The sequence below is a fragment of the Pinus tabuliformis genome, chromosome 9, assembly GCF_031772625.1.
Source record: "Pinus tabuliformis cultivar Carrire ecotype Pingquan chromosome 9, CPIR1, whole genome shotgun sequence".
In the NCBI taxonomy this organism is placed as follows: Eukaryota; Viridiplantae; Streptophyta; class Pinopsida; order Pinales; family Pinaceae; genus Pinus; species Pinus tabuliformis.
In genome coordinates, this window is record NC_142307.1 from 1,173,626,227 (window position 1) to 1,173,649,152 (window position 22,926).

Genomic DNA, 22,926 nt, shown 5'->3' on the forward strand with positions numbered 1-22,926 from the left:
TCAATTTTAGAGAGTCTGAAAAACTTAAGAAGACTCCAAGTTGAACTTTTTCGTAGATTTGTGTCCCTCAAGCCCGAAAAAGTATAAAATAATACCTGGGGGAACCGCTTGATCTTGCGACCAAGGAGTACTTTCATAATTAGTGCCACTGACCTGAAAAGTAAAAAGCGATCAAGGACACGTCGTTTTATTTCCGTATCGAGTTTGAAACAACAAAAATCCGGCAATCTTTTCCTGATTTTACGGTCAGAAAAGAGCTATAAGGGGACCGTCTTTTAATTCCGTTTTAACGAGTGTAAAAGAAACGCTCGGCAATCTTTTCATATTTTAGGAGTCAGAAAAGGGCTTAAAAGATGACTCTGATATTTTGGTTCGTGAAAAATGACAATTTTCCCTCTAAATCCCTTTGTCCTGCACAAAAAGCAACACATTACTCATACCTGTTTAAGATAGGCAAAAATACATCGAAAAACATCTTTTCATGGTGAAAAATGAACAAATTCATCCAAAAAACCTATAAAAAGACTTTTTACCATGTCATTTTTACCGTTTTACTGTTGAGGTTGAACAAAGGGCTTTTGGGCAGAAAACTTCCCGTGGTCGCTGCGGAAAATCCGACCGTCAGAATCGAACGCCGTCTCTTCCAGGTATTTTACAACATCCTACTCTTCATTTCTATCCGATTAAAATTGTTTTTTAGGTTTTAGTTTTGTTTTTTGGGAGGGTTTAGGTTTCAAAATGCGCTCCTCGGTGGACGCAGGTTCCCTTCGGGTGACCTGCGTCCCCCGACTTTTTCTTATACAGGAAAATGGTCGGGGACGCAGCCCACCTTCAGGCCAGCTACGTCCCGACGCCCTGTGTTCCAAACGCGGGGTGCGTCCTCCGTGGAACGCGGAATTTGAAACCCCAATCCTCACAAATAACCAATCAAATTTCCCCAAATTAATTCTAATCATTATTTCTTGGTGTGTAGGACACTCACCATGTTGGATTGGAGAGAAAGAGAGCACGAAGAGGTTGATGAAGCTGCAATAGAACACCAACCTTCCCTGGATGCCCTAAAAGCATGCGGGTTATACAAATACTGGGCCATACCGGGCATGAGGGCTCAGGTAAGATTCTTAGAATGGCTGGTTGAGAGATGGAACGTTCAAGAGCAATGCTTTTACATAGGAGGGCACCAGCTCGAGATAGAGCCCTCGGATGTATACTTTCTCACTGGCTTGCCAAACAGAGGCGAGCAACTCAATCTAGCCGGGACTAGGCCGGGTGGCCAATCCCTTGTTAGTCTCCGGGAATATTGGTGCACACCTGGTGCACACCATTCGAAAGGCGTGGAGATCAAACACATCTCTCTGCGTGAGCTCAAAGTTATAGCATTCACGGTTACCAGAATTTGCGGCGCAGCCGCTTTACACATTGCTTCTGGGTCCCAAATGCGGATGGCAATTGACTGTTACCAAGGCACCATTTTCAACTGGTGTGATGCTGTGTCGGCTAATGTGAAGAGCCAACTGACTAAGGCAAAGAACGGACGACTGAAAACTTTTGGATATGGGCCTTTAGTCGTGAGCTTTGCCTTAGAGAGAGTTCCGATGCTGATCCCTCAGCAACTCACTGTTGATATTTTGGGTCCTCGGGAGCCAAAGCTGGTACGATGGGTTGCGGTGATGGCCCGACATCCTGACGAGGGCGCGGCAGTTGTTCGATTTTCTGATAGTTACTTTCACTGGTTGGAGGACCAGGTTTTCTCGATCCAGGACTTTCCGTACGCCGGAGTAGATTTTCGACATGATCCGGACATGGTTCTTCCACAAGGAGAACAATGGGATGACAGAGGTACCTTATTTTTCACAAGTTTTCAAATTATGTATTTTTTTTGTTTTTATATATACCGTCTCAAAACTGACAGTAAAAATTTTCAAAATGCAGATGTTGGTCCACAGCGCCCAGCCAACCTCCGGCCTTTTGAGAGGAGACACCCAGTTGCACCGGTACCGGCCCCACAGGACGCGGCTGCAGAAGTACTAGCTGAGTTGGAGCATGATCTAGAGCGTCTGACGGCAGATATGCCTGAGACTACTATGGATGACATTCCTATCAGGCTTCAGCGCTTTGTAGTCGCAGTCCCTGGACCGTTTAGGAGATTTTTGCGTAAGGTAGCCCGTGCAGTGGTGTCGTATAGGGAGCACCACCAGTGATTGACTAGTCACTTTTGTAGACACATATGACATTTTTGGCTTTTTGTACTTTATCATTTTTGCCGATCATAAGGTGTTTTTCAACCTATGATCGAAGACGATGTATATTTTTTGACACACTCCTATCTATATATATATCACTATTACCGGCTTATCTTGTTTAACATATGTGATGAAATGTTTTTAAATTTACTTGCATGATTATCGTAAATGTCTGTCCAACATTCGAGAAGCAATTGCATCTGCTAATGTATTTAAAGACCTTGGAATATGCTGATATTCAATGTAATCAAATTCACGTTCCAAGAGACGCACTCTCAAAAACAACCTTAATAACACAGGATTTCTAATGGTATAAACTCTATTAAGCTGTAATACAACAAGTTCAGAATCTAACCTCACTATCAAACGTCGAATTCCAAATGAAATAGATTCGGATAATAATTCAACCACTGCACTGTATTCTGCAATGTTGTTCGTTGTTTGACCGAGGCTTACCCCATGCATAGAAACTAACTCGTTAGAGGGCGAATAGATAACCCAAGCTGCGGAAGAGATATTCCGTGTACTACGACAAGCACCATCAGCAAATCCAATGTATGTTTGGAGAGGCGTCGACATCTGCAATATCAAGAGTAAAACCAAGATAAGCCAGAATAACGACGAAAAACACACTCTCTAAGCTAAGCACACTGACTAAACTAACAAACACGCTAGCTAGAAAGAAAATCTATCCTATCTAAAAATTTCTCCATACCCACCATTTAAGCATAATACCTCTTTAGGTAAAGTCCATTTCTGGGTTTACCCAAAGAGTCCCCATCAAAATCAACCAGCTCATAAGCCCCTTTTGCTAGCTTTCGCTTTACGATGTAGGGTCCATGCCACATAGGAACGAATTTTCCAGCACCTAGCTTATCGTTAGCTTGATCATATAATAGCACTAGGTCTCCCTCCGAAAAACTTCGAGGGGTTACATTTCTATCATACTGAGCTTTCATTCGTTTCGCGTGAGTCTCGATTGCCAATGTAGCGTCACGTCGAGTCTCATCTAATTTAGCTAAGTACAATAAACGTTTCTCCTCTTCGGAAGTAGCTGGAAGTAATTCGACAGCCATTTGAAGTGATGGGATTTCGCATTCAATGGGTAACACAGCTTCCAAGCCATAAACTAGCTGGAAAGGAGTGAACCCTGTTGAATTTTTCACTGAAGTTCGGTATGCCCATAGTGCTGAAAATAACATGTTGTGCCAATTCGACCGATGAACACCAATGGTTCGTCGGATCATGATAACCAGAACTTTGTTGATAGACTCAACCAAATCGTTGGCTTGCGGATAATAAGGAGTAGAGCTATCGTGGCGCAAACCAAGCTGGCTTGTAAGCTCAGTCATCATGATGTTTCGAAAATGGCTCCCATGGTCAGTAATGATTGCTTGTGGGACACCAAACCTAGTTATGATATGATTGAATACGAAAACTGCAGCTGTTTTGCCGCTTGCGTCGAATGTAGGCATCGCCTCGGCCCATTTAGTAAAATAATCAACCGCGAGGATGATATACGCATGCCCCCCGGCCGAGTGAGGGTTACAAGTAATAAAGTCGATACCCCATTTGGCGAATGGACCAACGACAATTATAGGGTCGAGAGGAGCAGGTGGAGCGCGCATCTTGCGATCAAACACTTGACAGTTGTGGCACTTCCTTACTGCAATGATACAATCTTTAAACATAGACGGCCAGAAATAGCCAGCGCGCAACACCTTCTGAGCTGTGGCATACCCAGACATATGACCGCCACATGCTCCTGAGTGACAATCATTCAAAACCTTCTCAGCCTCTTCGTGAGTTAAACAACGTCGAAAAACTAAGTCTGCCCCCGGCGATAAAGTGTATCTCCAATAATTTTGTATTGCTGGGATTGAAACCGAATTTTTCGACGTTCTGCTTTGGAAGCTTCAGGCCGAAAGGTTTGGGTCTGGAGATAGATGATTATATCCCCGTACCACGGATCTACAGTACTGATAAGAAACAAAGATTCGTCCGGAATGGACTCTTCTGCCACAGTCTCTGTGTCAGCACTCGGGAAATCACACATCAATTCCGCAAAAACTAAGGATTTCTTAGACTTGGACTTCTCGAACTCCAAGTCGAACTCTTGCAGGATAACAATCCATTTAGAGTACTTGCCCCCTAGCAGTTGTTTTGTCAAAATATAAATCATAGGGTTGCAATCCGAAATAACTGTAGTTTTACGGAGAAGAATGTAGTGACGGAAACGCTGGACAGCTTGAACGGCTGCCAGGGCCAATTTCTCCACATGCGAATATTTTAACTCAGTGGGATTTAAGGTCCGACTAAGATAATATATCACATGTTCCGCTCCGAATTCATCTTCTTGAACTAACACCATTCCAATGGTGGAATGCGAAGCTGCGAGGTTGGGAGGATGCAACAACGGTGCATGGGTCAACGCGTGTTTAAGTGCATCAAAAGATTGTTGAGCAATCTCGTCCCAAAAGAATTGTGCGTTCTGTTTCAACAACCGTGTAAAACCTTTAGTGACCTCGGCGTAGTTTGGGATGAATCGGCGTAAAAAGTTCGCTTTCCCTTGCAAACTTTGGAGTTGGCGCAAACTCGAAGGAGGAGGCAAGTTGATGATAGCCTCGACTTTCGAGGGATCGACGCGAATGCCGGCTTTAGAAACAACAAATCCCAGCAATCGACCTGTTTCTATACAGAAAACACACTTGTGGGGATTCAACCGAATTCGATAATGCCTACACCTCATAAAGATTGCTCGTAGGTGGACAAGGTGATCAGCTCGATGTAAAGAATGAGCAGGCAAATCATCGAGATACGGTTGCACAATGTGCTTGATGTCATGAAATGCATAAGACATCGCCCGTTGAAAAGTGGCCCCGGCATTCTTAAGCCCAAAAGGTAATTTGCAATAAGCAAATGTCCCCCATGGACAAATGAATGCCGTTTTTGGTTGGTCGGCAGGTAGAATATTGATTTGATTGTAGCCCGAAAAACCATCCATAAAGGAAAACATTTCACTTCCGGCACAATCATCAATAATTTGATCGATATAAGGCGTAGGATAGTTGTCTTTTGGACAAGCTCGATTTATATCCCTATAGTCGATACAGATTCTTATTGTTCCTTGTTTCTTGTTGACCGGAACAATATTCGATACCCAATCCGTTAACGGGATCGGATATATGAAACCTGCTTTCAACAGCTTTTCGACTTCTGCTTTAATCGCAGCCGCTTTTCGAGGGTGAATCTGACGCAACCGTTGCCGGACGGGTTTAGCATCCGGGTAGGTCTTTATTTCATGAACAACAATGGCAGGATCGATTCCCGGCATTTCCTCGTAAGACCAGGCAAACACATCGCGGAATTCTTGGAATAGGGCCTTGTAAGTTTGGATTTCTTCTTCTGTACAAGCGGCACCTATATGAATGTTTTCCTCAATTCCGGGCTTTACTGAAATATCAATGGGAATAGTACGAGAAATATTCCCTAAATTCAACTCTGAATCAGAATGTTTCGTTGGATCCTGAGCGTCTTTGACATATTCAGCGGTAAAGATAGATGAAAAATCATTTTCAAATGCATCATCCTTAGGTAAAAACGAAGATCTGTGATGGAGATCCTCCCATGGTAGATCGTCTACACTTAGGATTTCGCGAAGTTGTTCGTCAGATGACACGACTTCGGGAAACGCTATCCGTTCTAAGGGTGAGGTGAAAAGTGACTCTTCACTGACCACATTCATTTGGTCGACCTCGGTTGAATGAAAGTCGGTAAAAGACATGAGAGCTTCATAAGCAATTTCATATGGACTCAAGGGCATAGCATTACCGAATGAGTCTATCTCAGAGTCAGATGGGACAAACCAAGGATCATCATAAATAATGTTTTCTGATGTAATCATATGAATTGTTGCAAACGAAGGATCTACGCTGAGTGGAGGGAGAGGAAAAGTTCCCAGTAAACCGGAATCTTTAACTAAACCTACACCAACGTCCCTATAAGGGATTGTCGTCTTACCGACATGCTGGATACTCTCTGAAGAGGCTGGGTCGGATGAAAAGTATGTCAGCTGATCAATAGTCACGATCTTACCGTTATGTGGAAATTTGATTATTCTGAAGACCGATGAAACGACCGCTGTCATAGCATATGACCAACTTCGACCCAAAAGAAGGTTGTAGTCTAGAGGGGCATCAACCACTTCCACATCCAGACTAACGGTTTTACCTTCTACCCCTATAGGCAATTCTTGTAGAATACCAAACGGACGGAACCCACGGCCATCAAAGGCCTTAAGGATGGTGGGGGATTGGTTCAACGAAGGAGAACCAAGGGATCTCCAACATTGAATCGACATAATACACGTAGAAGCTCCCTCATCAATCACAGTCCGATGAATAGGCCTGTTTTTGACTATCACTGGAATTTGGAAAGCCATTTGATGGGGGAGACGCGGTGTACTATTTTCTAGATCAAAGATTATCAGGTTCGGGTCTTGAACGTCAACAGCTCTGATAGCCGACAAAAGTAATTTTCGTTGTGCTGGGCATGATTGCAGCACTTCTAACGCCGACATTGCTGAGGGTGAAACAGCTAAGTCCTCAACAATGTTGTAATTCTGGGCTGCTCTCGCATGTGGATTGAAAGCAGACCTTCGAAGTACACCCTTGGCGGGCGGTTTAATTACTAAGTCCGGGTTAGGTTTTTCGATCTGTAGTGGATCGGAACCAGGAGCTGAGGTTGATGGATTAGAATGAGAAGATTCTGCTTCCTTACCATCAACAGGATTCTTACTACCATAATCTTGCGATCGAGTCGCAATCCTCACATGAGACATCATCAAAATGGGTTCTTCACTGGCATTCGAAGAAGAACCTATCATCTTATTCTCCTGCTCCGGAAATGGATTTTTTAACACAGCAGGAGTGGGAGAACCTTTGACTATTTTCACAACCTCGGCCCGATGAGGGCAATCTCTCGTAAAATGATCCTCTTCACAAATAAGACAAGGATATCGAGGTTTGCGCTTTTCGTCATTGGTTTCTGACTTTTCTGTTTTCTCCTTCGGAGCCTTGTCTGCTTTAGCCTTCTTCTTTCCTTTCTTCTTTCCACCGTTTTTTGATTTGGCCGTAGATGACTCTACAGCGTGAATATCGGCGGTAAGTTCAGGAGAAGACTCTCCTGTCGGAGAATCAGGCAAAGTGATAATTGGAGTAGTTGAAGCCTTGGAAGACTTCTTCTTGCTCTTTGTATTCACGATACCAATCATACCATCAGCGGCATGAGATCCCGAAGGAGCAGCAGCGATTTGATTCGACTTTGGAAGATCCGGAATCTTCTCGTGTAACGTACCCGACTGAGTGTAAACTAAGTCAAGGTATTGTGCCTGAGCAATGACTTGCTCCTCAGTAACTACTCCGGCCTTAGCTACATCTTCAGTAATCTTCGGTAATAATGATTTGACAAACCATTCAGCTAAGATTTGGTCCGGGATAAAAACTTTCACTAGCCTTCTTCGACGTCTCCACTCATGAATGTGATCAGAAATATACGTGGACGTCGATTGTTTTAGTGAAGTTAATAACTCCGTGCCGTTATCGTATCTGACCAGCAACTGAAAGTGAGTTAAGAACGAGGTAGCTAACTGGCTAAAGTTGTAAAAAGAGGCCCGTGGTAACTCAATGTACCACTTGGCCGTGAGACCAATGAGTGTACGCTGGAAAAGACGTAAGCGGATCGAATCATCCGAGATAGAATTTGAAGCACACCAGAGGTGGTAAGTCATCACGTGATTGGACGGATCCTCTCCAGACTTACCTTCAAACTTGGGTATATCACTGGGCAACTTATTTGGCATTGGCGGCCAGAACTGAAGATATTGAATTGGATCGTTCGTTAGGCGCGTCAAGTCTGGTAAATCCAAAGTTGCGATAAATGGTAACTGCCGGTTAGGATCTCTAAAACTCTGGGTCACAATACCAGCCCCAGGAGGAGGATATCCAGGATAACTAGGAACAGGAGTCGCATTTGGGATATTATATCCTCCTGGAAAACCAGGATTAACCAGACCGTACTGGGGTTGTTGAGGTTTTTGATAAGTGTACCCATGATACGGTTGATACTGGTAAACCGGTTGTTGGACAGCTTGTCCATGTTGGTACTGTCCCTGGTACGGAGGTTGAACAAATTGAGGTTGAGTAGTGACAACCGTACTTATACCAGGCTGACCTACAGGCTTTCAAATCTTTTCAAAGCTACTTGAAACAAAACTTTTCAAAGGAGATATTTTTTGTATTTTCTCTTTTTAATAAAGCATATAAATCTATTGTAACGAAAATCAATCTTAAAAGCTATAAAAACTATGAAAACTTGACTCGCAAGCAAATCAAAAGAGAAATTACTCTAAACAAACCTAACAAGGAAAAAGCTCACAAAGATGATTCTAGGTTGTTTTACTTGATCAAAATCAAATCAAGGACTAGCTAATGCAGAATCAAAAGACTAGTCAAAACAAAACTCAAATCTTTTTGTTCTTTTTGTAAAATGGAATTCAAGACTTAAACAACAAGCACTTCGAAATTGGCCCAAAAGACAACTCAATGGTAAGTTGCTCTCACAGGTAGACTTTATGACAGGTCTGACTTCTTAGAATGCTGACAAAACCAGAGAGATCTAAGGCTTGACAACTCCTACCGCCAAAGTCACTACAAGACCTACTCAAAATCAAACCCTAGGGCTTATACTTCGATGAAATCCACTAAAACACTCAATGCTATAGAAACAAGTTCAGGTGAAGATCCTTGGCAAGGGACTGATGAGTCTGGGCAGAAAAAACTAAGAAAAAACAAAATCTAAGAGCAAAAAGTGTAAAAAATGGAATTTTCTCAAATTTTGGCAGGGGACGCAGGCAACCCGTTAGCACAGGTGCAGGTCCGCTCTGTGCACACAGCAAAAGTGCATCCAGGGACGCACTGTGCAGCACTCAGAGGGTGCGTCCTACTGAAAAACTCAAGAAAAACCAAAATAAAACTAATCCTAAGCTAACCCACCCAGAGACAGAATCACAGAGCCAAAACCAGAAAAATAAACCAATTTTCTCAAAGCAAAGTTCACACAAAGGAAAAGACTTTTCTCATCAATGGATTCCCCAGTGGAGTCGCCAATTTGTCAGGCGGAAAGAGTCAATTGTGCGGACACAACCAACCTCCCTAGGAGCCTAAGACTCTCTAGTGACAAACAAGACAAACAAGATCTATCGTTCTCTAAACATGCATTATGATATGAGATATCAAGTGTTTTGTTCTTACCTTTGTCCAAACGCTGTTGTAGAAGTCCAAGCTTTGTTGATCTGGATGAGCTCCTCCTTTTCTCCAAAACCTGTAATCACCAACAGTCAAACAATTAAATAGCACCTAATTATAACATAAAACAAAGCATATTCAACATGTAGACCAAGGAGCACATGAAATAACTCATAAACAACAAGTTATTGAGAAGAATGGACTCATTTGCATTAATAGGTAACAAAAAGAACAAATACAACCTGAGCCTTGGTGTTGTGCAAGTCCTTCCCAGGGTCCGTCAAGAGTTCTCCTTTACTTTGACAAAGCACACCCACTTCCAAATAGAACAAGCAAAGATGGCAATCTCTCCTCACAAGCTTCTAAATGGGAGTCCTAATTCCTGCAGCATTTACCCTTAGAAAATGTATAGCTTTAACCTTTCCTCCTTCTGGCCCAATGCCTGTATTTATAGTGCTCAAGAGGAGGTTAATCAGGTCCACCATCAATGGGATAATCCCCTCTTTGGGTGGGATAGCTCCCTTATTGATGGGATAAGTTCCTCTTTGATAGGAGTGCATGAACCATCTGGAGGCGCCCAATACACGTCGAACAACCTTCTAGAATGCTCTATAAATGACCACAAGTAACTTTTTAAAGATGAAACTTGCGCATTCTAACCTTTACAGGGGGATGCACCTGTCCCTTTACATACAGAGCGTCTTTGGACGTAGCTTTTGTGAACATTGGGAGCGTCCCCGCAGGTAAGGTTGAGAGAACCTGCGTCCCCAGAGATAAATACATTTATACAAGACTTTCTCTCTTTTTTGGAGTTTGACATGGAGAGCAGAGGCATAAGACTTGCCTAAGAGGGTAGCATGACTGTTGATTGAGCCATACTAACTGTAAATAGTCATGGTGACATTTTTTAGTGTAACAGGTTTTTATTTGTTGATTCAGCTAACCCATTACCTTGCGGATAGTAATTGGCCGAATATTTTAGTTTGAATCCTCTTTTAAGTGCAAACTCAGTCATTGTATTTCCAGAAAAGTATGATGCACTATCAAACATTAAAGCCGTTGGCAATCCAAACCTAGTGATTATAAATTGATCTATGAATTTGATAATATTTTTCAGAATTAGTTGTATTTAGAGGAATTGCCTCTACCCATTTAGTAAAATAATCTGTTGCCGTGAGGATGTATCTATGCTGCTTAGAAGAGTGAGGAACGATCTCACCTATTATGTCCAAGCCCCACTGGTTGAATGATTGCTCGATGTTTACCAGTTGTAGTGGTAGGGACGGCTTCTTTTGTCTTCCAGCAGTTGTTTGGCAGACTTGACATTTCCTCACGTAACTGTGTGAATCTTTGAACAGCGTAGGCCAGTAATATCCTGCACGTAAAATTTTATGTGCAGTAGCATCTCCAGCATAGTGTCCGCCTGCTGGTCCATCGTGGAGTTCCTGCAAAGCTTTTTTGGCTTCAGTTTCTTCAAGACATCTAAGAAGAACATAATCATAATTCTTTCTAAAAAGAATATCATTTATGAGCTGATATTGGTTAGCTTTCAATCTCAGAGCTCTTTTCTTAGTGTGATCTAGGTGTGATGGAGCATACCCGTTCTTAAGATAATAAATGATATCAGCATACAATGATTCTGCATCGTTCAGGCTTACCTCATACATTTGTACCTCTTTGGATGAAATTTCAGGGATTTGCGATGCTCCAGCCAACATCTTGCAGAAGCCTTGACCTCTTACAATGTTTGCTTGTTTGATCTCAAGATCGTATTCCTGTAAAGCAGTGATCCAATTCGCTCTTTTCTCGCCCATATCCTTCTGTACTAGAAGATTTCTTACCGCCGGAAACGGTACTATGATCTTAATATGGGTTTTGAGTAAGAAAGGTCTGAAATATTTGACCGCTTTGAAAACAGCATAGGCCTGTTTCTCTACGTCTGAATAATTGAGTTCAGCACCTTGTAAATTTGAGGTAAAAAACACAATTGGAGCTTCTGTTTTTTCCTGATTTGCTTGGGTTAGAATCGCAGCATATGATTTCTCTGAGGCAAATGTGTATAAAACAAAAGATTCTGAAAAATTCGGGGTTGCTAAAGATGGAGCATTAATAATAGCTTGTTTGATCAGGTTGAATGCTTCATGTTCATCTTGTCCCCATTTGAAAGTCGAATTATTTTTAATCATGGTTTGCAAAGGAGACACAATTCGTGAAAAATCTGGTACAAATCTCTTTACAAAATTGATTTGACCAAGGAAAGACTGCATGGCTTTTTTATTATGAGGTAGGGATATTTATGAGATTTCATTGATTCTGTCAGGATCAATGTGAATACCGGACTTTGACACTATGAATCCTAGAAGTTTTCCTTCACTTAATGCGAAAAAAGATTTCTTTGGGTTAAGTGAAATCCCATACCTTAAACATCGTTGAAAATTTTTCTTTAAATCTCTGAGATGGTCGCTTCGCTTCTTGGAATACACTGTTATATGATCCAACTAAATCACTACAAATTTGTTGATTAAACCCTTAAATGCGATGTCCATGGCTCTTTGAAATGTAGCGCCGGCATTAATCAAACCAAATGGCATCTTCCGATATGTGTATGTGCCCCATTTAGTTTTGAATGTGGTTTTCAACTGATCATTGGGATGCACCAGCACTTGATTATATCCTAAAAATCCGTCCAAGAAAGACATCAGTTCTGAGCCTGCTACTGCCTGTAATATCTGTTCCATAGGTGGAAGAGGAAAATTGTCTTTTTGACAGGCTTTGTTAAGATTCCAAAAATCGATACAGATTCTAATATCTCCGTTTTTCTTTCTAACGGGTACCATATTGGAGACCCATTTGGAATGTCTGATGGGGAAAATTATTCTGGCTTTTAATAACTTATTTAGCTCAGCCTTTATCTGATTTTCTAAATTGGGGTGGATCTTTCTCAGTTTCTGTTGGACAGGTTTTTCGTTGTCAATCATAGGAATAGTGTGTTGAATGATAGAAGTGTCGTATGTCTTCAGCTCATCGTAATTCCAGGCAAAAACAGTTTTATATTGTCTCAAAAGACGAATATACGCTAGTTTTTCTTCAGGGGCCAGGCCTATGCCTAGATTAATGTTTTGTGGTTTATCATCGGTTCCTAGGTTTACTAATTCATAGTTCAGAGTTGAACTGTAGAGCTTTGAATTGGTAGACCTTTTATACCGATTTTCAAATCGTACAAGTCTTCTAACTTAACCGCTGATTTAGGTATAGCATTATCAATGCTATTTTGTTGTGTTTGTCGATCGTGATGGTCTTCGTCAATTATCTGATTGGAGTAGGATCCTTCAGAAGTGAGGAAATTTACAATATCAGGATCGTCGTTGAATACTCTCCAATTTGTAATGTTGTCAGGGATGGATGGTCTAAAGATTAATTCTATTGAGAATCTATCTAGACTAAAAGCTTCGGAGGGAATAAGCCTAGAGGCTACGTTAGCCAAAAGGTCTGCACTCGCGTTTTGGAGTCTCGGGATTGAAGAGATATTAAATGCTATGAAATGCTCAGTAAGATCTTGTACTAGATATTGATAGTGTTTTAAATGACCTGATAGGCAATGTATAGTGTTACGTACCTGTTTGACGATAATCTCAGAGTCTCCAAAGACCTGAAGATACTTGACGTTTAACCCAATTGCTTTGTATAGGCCTTGCACCAAGGCCTCATATTCTGCTGTGTTGTTTGTGCAATTGAATTCGAGTCTGCATGTAAGCATGGTCTTGTTTCCTTTTGGACTAATCAGAACGCATCCTGCTCCTACTCCTTCGTTAGATTTAGAGCCATCAAAATATAATTTCCAAAACAAAGATGTATTTACAGGTTCATCTACAAAACTAACACACTTTGAACTATCAGTTTGGGAAAAAATTTCGACTTGGGACAAAACTGAATTTTCTAAGTAAGGTGATGGGTGAGCATTGAAATTACCGAGAAAAGAATCTACCGAGTAATTACCTATGATACTGCTGTTATACGATACTGCTTCATTTTCTCCCTCTAATTCCGTTACTATGTACTTCTGGTGTAATTCTCGTTCAACCTTTATCTGATTCGGTTTACCATTATAGGGTAACCACATGTGCGACCAGTCGGTTGCAAAGTATCCGTGGAGTTTCTCAGACCAATCCCTGCTAAGAATTAATCCATAGAATTCTGGGATATCGGCCACTAGAATGTCAATAACCTGACATACCTTCGGGTTAGATGACAATCTTATGGTTACTTGATTAATTTCACCAATCACTTCGACTTGAGATCGATCAAGCTGAACTATACGCACTGCAGATTTTTGTGGTTGAAAATTTAGCTTAGCACATATTGATCTGGGTAAAATATTCGAAGAAGCACCAGAATCTACCAAACAATTGTGCACATTTTTGTTGAAAATCTCGTAAGTGAGAAGAAACGGGGGAGTGTGAGATCTTGATCTTCCTCCAGTTAAGGCAATATGATTTGGATCAATCTTATTGATCGTGTTAGTTGGAGGTCTTCCCATGTTATGGGAAGCTTGAGAGAGCACAGCGGTAGGCAAAGGTACAATAGGCACATCATATAATTCTTTCATCATTATCTTTTTTTTATGCTTCAATTTGCTCAATTCATAAAGGGTAATATTAGCCCTAGTCTTTTTCATGTCATCAACAATATTGTACTCCATTTCATCCGACATTATCAGTGTTTTTGATGGAGTTGTTTGATCTGCTCGAACTGGGCTAGACTGAGTCGCTTTAGTTGTTGTTTTCTTTGTTGTGACTTTATCTTTTGTTATAGGGCTTGCGCCCTTCTGCTTAGGGGTAGTTTGGGGAGGATCAAGCTGATTTTTGCTTCGTGTGCTAACCGGAAATACTTCTTGATCCTCTTCTTGTGGGAGGATGAAATCCCACATTCCTTGTAATTCCACAACTTCTTCGTCATCGTTTTGCCCTTCAGTGGCACTTTCTTCTTCTTCCTCTTCCTCAGTTTCAGCATTGGAGATGGCATTGGGTGGTTTTGCATCCGTTGAAGGACCTCTTTTAAAAGTTCTGTAGGGCTTTTTTAAAGAAGTTTCTGCTACTTGTTTTTTTATGTCAATCATCTCATTAGACATAGTCTTTAATACTTTCTGCAATCCTTCCAAATCGAAAGGGTCTTTTGTTTGTTTCTTCTTGGAGTCTTCCGTGAAGGTGACTTTTTTAGACTTTCGTTCCTCTATCGCGGATCTCTTTTCCAGGGCTATTACACGTTTCTCTACTACTATCGCCTCTGTCATGTTTTCAACTAAAGTTGTTTTATTTGCTCTATCCACGAAGATTGCTATGTTTGATGGTAAAGCAATAATATACCATTCACATCGTACTTCTTCGCTAGGTTGGGAAGCAGTAGGAATTTTGTTGAGAATTTTATTGAACCGTAAATCGAAATCTTTGATAGGTTCTTTAGCTTGGGCCTTAAGATTGGATAGGTCATTGATTAATGTTGCTGTTGATTTGTCATCGCCAAACTTGATAAGGAATTGATTGTGGAAGATATCCCAACTTGTGATAGACCTGGAAGGTAATGAAAAATACCATGACCCAGCTGTTCCTTGTAGTGTATAGGGAAAAAGCCGAACAACAATATCTTCGTTAGTAACTCCATTGAGATTGATAGAAAACATGAAATTGTTTATGTGTTCTTCTACTAGCATGCCTGCTTCTGGATTGAATTTAGGCAGCCATTTCTCAGGATGGGTCGGTATTGGGCTCAAGGGTGCAGGCATCAAGACTACCCCAGGGTTGTTCCATGGAGATTGGGCCATCGTTGAGCTGCTAGTAGAGAAACGTGCAGGAGATGATCTCTGCGGTTGGGAAGATGAGGATACTATGATTGTGGATGATTGAAGAGGGATTGTGCTAAACGGATGAATGATGGTTTGGAATGGAGGTGTGGGTGGTTGAATTCACGGTGAGGTAGTTGAAATGGGTGATGTAGACGAAAGAGTCTCATTGTCAGACTCTTGTGGTGATTTCCTCGCTCTTTTCCTGGTGGGAAGAGGCAACTCAGTCGGCTGGATGCCAAATTTTTCACTTTTCAATCTGGTTAGGGGATGAGCAGGATTGTACTGCGAAGTCACACTGATTTGAGATTTATCAGACCTCTGAGGAGAAATGGAAAATCCCTTGTGAATCAGAGATTCGACTTCAGGAGGTTTAATGGTAAATTGGTCTGAAATATCAAGGTGTGCAGCAGCGATTGATACTCGAGCGACTTCCGACTTTGGATTTAAATATACTGGAGAAGTCAGGGGAGATGATAAGGGCGATTTACTCTCAGAATGGTATTTAGATTTTGATTTAAGTGCCATTCATAGTTCGGGCCCTCCTTCTAGTGCCAAATATGTTGAAGCCCCGAAAATCGGGTCAACAACAAGGGGGATACCCACCCGGTCTAGACCTTGGTTGGTAGCTCCTTATCCGTTTGGTATAGCGGGTCCGACTAGGGATAATGGGACCAGTTTCCCAATCTAAGGGTGTGTGTGTGTGCAAGGTTGGATGATGCTTATCTAAGAGTTCTAATCTAAGCTAATTTAATCTAATTCTATGCTATTGTAATCTAATGAAAACAGCACATCTAATCTATGCTAACCCGGGGTGTATTTATTCTATTATGCGATCTAAAGAGATTTCGGACAATAACCGGTAATAAAGATCATTCAGCTATCATAAGAATAGAAATCAATTAAGATGAACCAATTTGCATAAAAAGTTAGGCAAAACAGTTGTGAACAGCATATCGCATAATAAGTTATTCATATATCAAACATAAATAAATGACTCCACCGTACAAAAGTGCCAAATGGTAACTCACACATTTATGCAATAACATATAAACAACTAAAAACTGTATATCACTTTAAGAATATAAGCAGAAATAGCCAAGAGATAAAAGTACCATTTATGACTGGTCCTACTCATAAGCTTCAAGTAATAATGATTTATCTCTCCTTGTTCTGATATCTACCAAGAGTACCGAAGTGCAACATCAGTAGCAGATATCAAATGCAAAAATTAATAAACCTTGATCCATTCATTCATCAAAACCTCCTCTGAGGGTGCAGAAGTGCATACTCTAAGGACAAGTTTTTGACAAATTTCCGGACCCTTCTCCAAATGCATGAGAAGGGTTTAAATACTGCTAACTAAATAACTTAATTACATAAATTTCGGATACGGTTTAAAATGACCGCCCTTTATCTAAGCAAACTTATTTCTAAAAATTGAATCTAATTTCTAACTATTTCTGCATTTGCTCCTTAGTGTTGTGAGCATGCAAAATTTGCCTGGGAAGAGTCGGCTGGTCGTCTTCTGCTTTTGTTTGAGCTACGAAAATAGAAATGGCAAGCACTGGCACCTCTTTTTAGTAAACTAGAAGATATTTTTGAGAATCATCTTCTGGTTGGGCGAATTTACTGCGTGTACGCTTGGTAACAACCCAGATTCTTCTTTAAAATGCCTCTGCTTTTGCTATCTCAGCTTCTGGACTCGTGAATGACTAAGAAAGTTAGGGACTTTGCTTTCTGAACAATTTTCTTAGCGATGCGCGATTAGCGCTAGGCGCTAATCGCGCATCAAAAACTGCCTCCGTTCTTTGATCCGAGCCTTTCTGGTGCATTTTCTGCCTTTAGCGCTTTTTCCTTTACCAGGCATGAGCTTCAGAATTTTGTAAACATGCTGCTTTTGTGAGTTTCTTTTGACCTTGAGTGTCGAATCGCTTATTGATATCAGCATCTGTTTAGTAACACTCTGAAATCTGCGTTTCTGTTGCATGCGGCATCCGTGTATGAGGGCATCTCTTTTCTGTTCTCCGAGCATTGACGCTTTCCCTTTTTCTTTAGATGTTTCTTGCACATTGCTTCATGTTGTTCCCTGTTTTTTATTCCTGCAGTTCAAGCAAAGGAAAAGAGTAATGATAGTAAATTTTGATACAAAAGCTTTGAGCTCTATGAATGTATAAAATCATGACACCCACAGTGAACTGACTCTTTGAAAAACACAAAATTGTCCTTCATGAATACTTTGGCGTACATTCATTAATCTTCTTTAAGGCGCGTGCCTAATTTTTGGTTTAGGGACAGCTTTTCTTGAATGCTGAGCCGAGGAAAATTTGCAATGGGTGATTTCTGCGACTCGCGGATCGCAGATCGCATTCATCGCAGATCGCATTTATCATAGATCGCATTTATCGCAGATCGCAGTTATCGCAGATCGCATTTATCGTAGATCGCAGTTATCGCAGATCGCATTTATTTGTCAAGTTATTCGTGCGCTGTTTATGCAACGTTGCGATATGAGATATCACATATCGGCCATCGGAGATTTTCTTAAGATTATTCATTTATGGGCGCTTCTTAATGTATGTGACGCGGTGAATTTCACGCCGTTTCTTCGCAGTTGTTTTAATGTGCTCATAGAGGAATGCTTGACTCTTCTCCGTGCGATGTATTTTTTAGGAGTATAATACAAAAAAAAATTATAAAATCTTTTTGGATTTTTTACTAAGGGTCCCCACTTCTTTAGCGTTATTGCTAATACTAAAGAAGTAGGGGGGTTGTTGGTGGTCACAACAGGTACCCACGTGCACACATGCTTTTATAAGGGCAAGGTCATGTATGGAATTTAAGAAATTGTTTTTTAATAAATGACCAAGTCTAATAATAATACTAAGAGGGGGGTGAATCAGTATTATCAAGTTCTTTTTAATAAATCTTCCTTATTTATACTTTGAATTATTCTTGTATATCAGTACCATAAAACAATGAGCATGAACAAGAAAAACAGATAGTCACACCAAAGAACACCAGATATAAGGTGGAAACCCAATGTGGGTGAAAACCACCTGCTGCAATATGTCTCTATCTTCTTTCAAATTAGAAACTCCTTTTACAATGGTTTTGTACTGGTGCAGTCCTTTACCAGTACGCAGGCTGCAACCTGCAGAGAGCTACAACTCTCTCTCGTTTTCCAGTCTCTCCTGGAAGGGAGCTACAACCCCCTACTTCTTTTCTTTCAAGGACCACTTTTCATAAATTTTCAAACTGGATCCATACACATCAAGAGATCATCAAGTACAAGTAAATCACCCAGTCAACTCTAGTAACCAGATCAATAGTAAGAGGAAACAAAACCCAGAACACCTTATCAACAGAAAAAGTCAGCCAACAAAAGTCTTAAGATAGATCCGTAGTTTTTCTTTATCTGGCCTGCGTGGCTCCGCACTTCACCTTCTGCTCCCCTGCATATACCCGCAGAGAGCCTTCTGCTGCACTGCGTATCCACGTACTGTTCCTTTAAACGCGTCGCGTACCTTCTCTGTTCCCACGCACCCACTGCTTCTATTGCGCCGCGTACTACTACTGTGGCCACGCACTCTCAGATGCTATCGCGCCGCATATCTACGCACCTGCGGCTTCTGTAGCGCCACGTACTTTCACTGTGCCTCCGCACCTGAACCTCTGTCGCGCTGCGTACCCACGCACTACGCCTTCTTCTGCTCTGCGCACCCATGCACTGCACCTTCTTCTTCTTTGCGTACCCACACACTTGCACTATTAATCACCTGCGTACCTCTAATTAGGACCGAATTGGAAGTCCCCCAGTGTGCCACAGATAGTCAGATGCCCAGATCTGATCATGCGCCCGAGAGATCACACTTCATAAATTCACTTTCAACTTCACTTTTATATAGATCAGGCTTTTAAACTGATAACCCAATATTTCAGATCTTAAGATATTCAATTTGCAAAAGATGCCTTAGCCAAGTGATCTCCTTCCCTATTTATAGTCAAGCCCTTATTCACACCATGGGGAAAAACCATCAATAACGAATACAAGGGATCCAAAGCGGGGCAAAATTAGATCCTATACCACAGGCCAAAACCATAGAATCAAGAATGGCGGGCTAAATAATAGCACGGGCCAAACATAAGAAACCCCACTTGAGCGCGCTTCTCTGCCTTGAAGTGAGTGAACTGGGGGTACGCACCTTATGAACAGGAATCCTGCGGGTATGAACGCACTTCTTGGCTGGCGTACCTGCAGGTACGCACCTTTTGAACCATTCACCTGCGTACCTCTTAATTTCCAACATTTTGAGAGCCTGATCAGAGCATTGCCACTTGAGGGTGTTGCCATCAAGTACAACATCTATAATATAGAGCCATACCAGAATCATAATGCCAACAATCTCCCCCTTTGGACTTGATGGCAACCTCAAGATCTCCAACGTCATTCTCCCCCTTTGGACTTGATGGCAACCTCAAGATCTCCAACGTCATTCTCCCCCTTTGACATCAAGGGCAAAGGGTTATGCTCCCCCTAAGAACATGCTCCCCCTGACTATAAACCAGATCTGCAAAGAAGAACCATAATCCACCAAACACCATAAATGACCATGAAAGAGATAGAGACATATTGTATCAATATTCAGACCAGCATCCATGATCTCCTTCTGTACTTCCTCCATAATGCCAACAATGCATTATATGCTCCCCCTAAACCTGTGCCATTCGATCTTCGATCAATCCGCAACCCAGCACATGTACGCATATACCCCAGATGAGCCTTGCGTACAACCAACCATCAGAAGAGATTCAACAACAAGATGATGCATCAACAACCCCCAGCTTTTTCCTGAGGTATTCAAAGGTCTCCCTGGGCAATTGTTTGGTGAGTATATCAGCAACTTGTTCCTTAGAAGGAACATACTCCAACTTGACCTTTTGTTCAACTACTTGTTCCCGGAGAAAATGATATTTGATCGATATGTGCTTGGTCTTTGAATGCATGACTGGGTTCTTTGAAATGCTGATTGCACTTGTATTATCACATAAGATGGAGATGGGTGGTATACAAGTGATTTGAAAATCCTGCAAGGTCTGCATCATCCAAAGGAGTTGAGTGCAGCAAGATGCAGCAGCAACATATTCCGCTTCAGTTGTAGACAAGGCAATCGAACTCTGTTTCTTGCTGAACCAAGATACTAATCTGGAACCCATAAAGAATGCACCACCACTTGTGCTCTTCCTGTCATCCACGCTTCCGGCCCAATCTGCATCTGTATAAGCATGAAGTGTGAGATCTGTATCTCTAGGATACCATAAGCCATAGTTTTGAGTTCCTTGAAGATATTTGAAGATTCTCTTTACTTCCTGAAGATGAGTTTCCTTTGGATTTTCCTGAAATCTTCCAACTATTCCTACTGCATGCATTATGTCTGGTCGGGTACCTGTCAAATAAAATAGACTTCCAATCATAGATCTGTAGGTTGGTTGATGCACTTCTGCTGATTCATCATTTGCACTGAGGCTACATCTTGTGACCATGGGTGTACATACTGGTTTTGCATCTTCCATGTCATATTTCTTCAAAATCTGCTTGACATACTTGGTTTGAGACAAAAAGATCCCTCCTTCCTTTTGTTGGATTTGCAAACCAAGAAAATATGTCAGTTCTCCTAGCAAGGACATTTCGAATTCTTTCTGCATTACCAAGGCAAAGCTTTGACTCATAGCTTCTTCATTGCTGCCAAAAATAATGTCATCTACATACACAACAAGTATTAGTAATTTGTCGTTTTCAACTTTTATATAAAGATTGCTATCTGCTGATCCTTTTGAAAAACCTTGTTGATGAAGATATTTGTCCAAACGATAGTACCAAGCCCTTGGAGCTTGTTTGAGACCATAGAGAGCCTTTTTCAATCTGCATACAAGATTTGGATCATTTCCAAGAATGAAACCATCTGACTGCTCAATGTATACTTCTTCTTCCAAGTCTCCATTCAGAAAGGCTGATTTCACGTCCATTTGAAATACTTTGAAGTTTTGAAAGCTTGAGAGAGCAAGGAACATTCGGATGGCCTCAAGTCTTGCAACAGGAGCAAAAGTTTCTTCAAAATATTCCTTCTTGCTGCGCATATCCTTTACAAACAAGTCTGGCCTTGTTTCTAATTACTTCTCCATTTTCATTCAATTTATTTTTGAAGACCCATTTTGTCCCTATAACATTCTTATCCTTTGGTCTAGGAACTAACTCCCAAGTGTTGTTCTTTTCGATCTGATCAAGTTCTTCATCCATTGCTTTGACCCAACATTCATCTTTGCATGCCTCTTTCACATTTTGTGGTTCAGTGGAAGAGAGTAATGCCAAATAGCTTGAAGCTTCTGCAATTGTTCTTCTTGTTTGTACACCTGCTTCTTTCTGCCTCAAAATATGAGATTCTGGATGATTCTTCTGAACATATCTGGATGGATTCTTCTCTTCTATCCTTATCTGCTCCTCTGGTTCTTCTTGAGGTTCTTCTTCTTCATCATTCTGTCTTTGAGGGTAGTCTTCATCTTCTTCGATGTCTTCATGATTTACTTGCCTAGGAATGTATCCCTTCTCATCAACCACTACATCAATGTTGTCAACAATTCTTCCAAGTCTTTTATTGTAGCACTTGTATGCTTTGCTGTGTGGAGAATAACCAAGAAGAATGCCTCCATCTGCTCTAGGTTCAAGTTTGCCAAGTTGCTCATCAGTATTCTTAATATAACATTTGCTCCCAAAGATTTTGAAGTGCTTTACCGAAGGAGTCTCACCATACCAAAGCTCATGAGGGGTTTGAGTGTTGTTCACCTGGACATTTGTTTTGTTGACAATAACGACTGCAGCATATGCAGCTTCACCCCAGAAAGTTGCGGGAGTTCCAGACTCATCAAGCATAGCACGAGCCATTTGTTGGACTGTTCTGTTCATTCTTTCCACCACTCCATTTTGCTGAGGAGTTCTAGCTGTAGAGAATTCTATTCTTATCCCATGTTATTCATAGAAATCGAAAAATTCATTTGAGGTAAACTCCCCACCTCTGTCGGATCTGAGGCACTTAATTTTGTATCCTGATTCATTTTCAACCAAGGCTTTAAAGGATTTGAATTTTTCGAATGCTTCATCTTTGTGCTTCATAAGTCCTAACCAGACAAACCTGGAGAAATCGTCAATGAATAGTATCAAGTATTCTTCTCCTCGAGGTGTCCTTTTCCTGAATGGACCACATACATTTGTATGTACTAGCTTAAGAGGCATGCTAGTTGATCCTTCCTTCTCCGGAAAGTTAGTTCTGGTTTGCTTTCCAAAATGACATGATTTGCATATGGTGTTGTCTGGAATTTTGATATCTGGAAGACCGCGAACTGCCTGATATTTGCATGCTTTCCTTATTTGTGAAAAGCTTAGATGCCCCAACCTCCGGTGCCATAACCAGTGTTCATCATCCTTGCTTAGATAGCATTGTTGTTGTCCTTCTTCAAATATGTATAGATTATTTGGAGTTCTTTCACC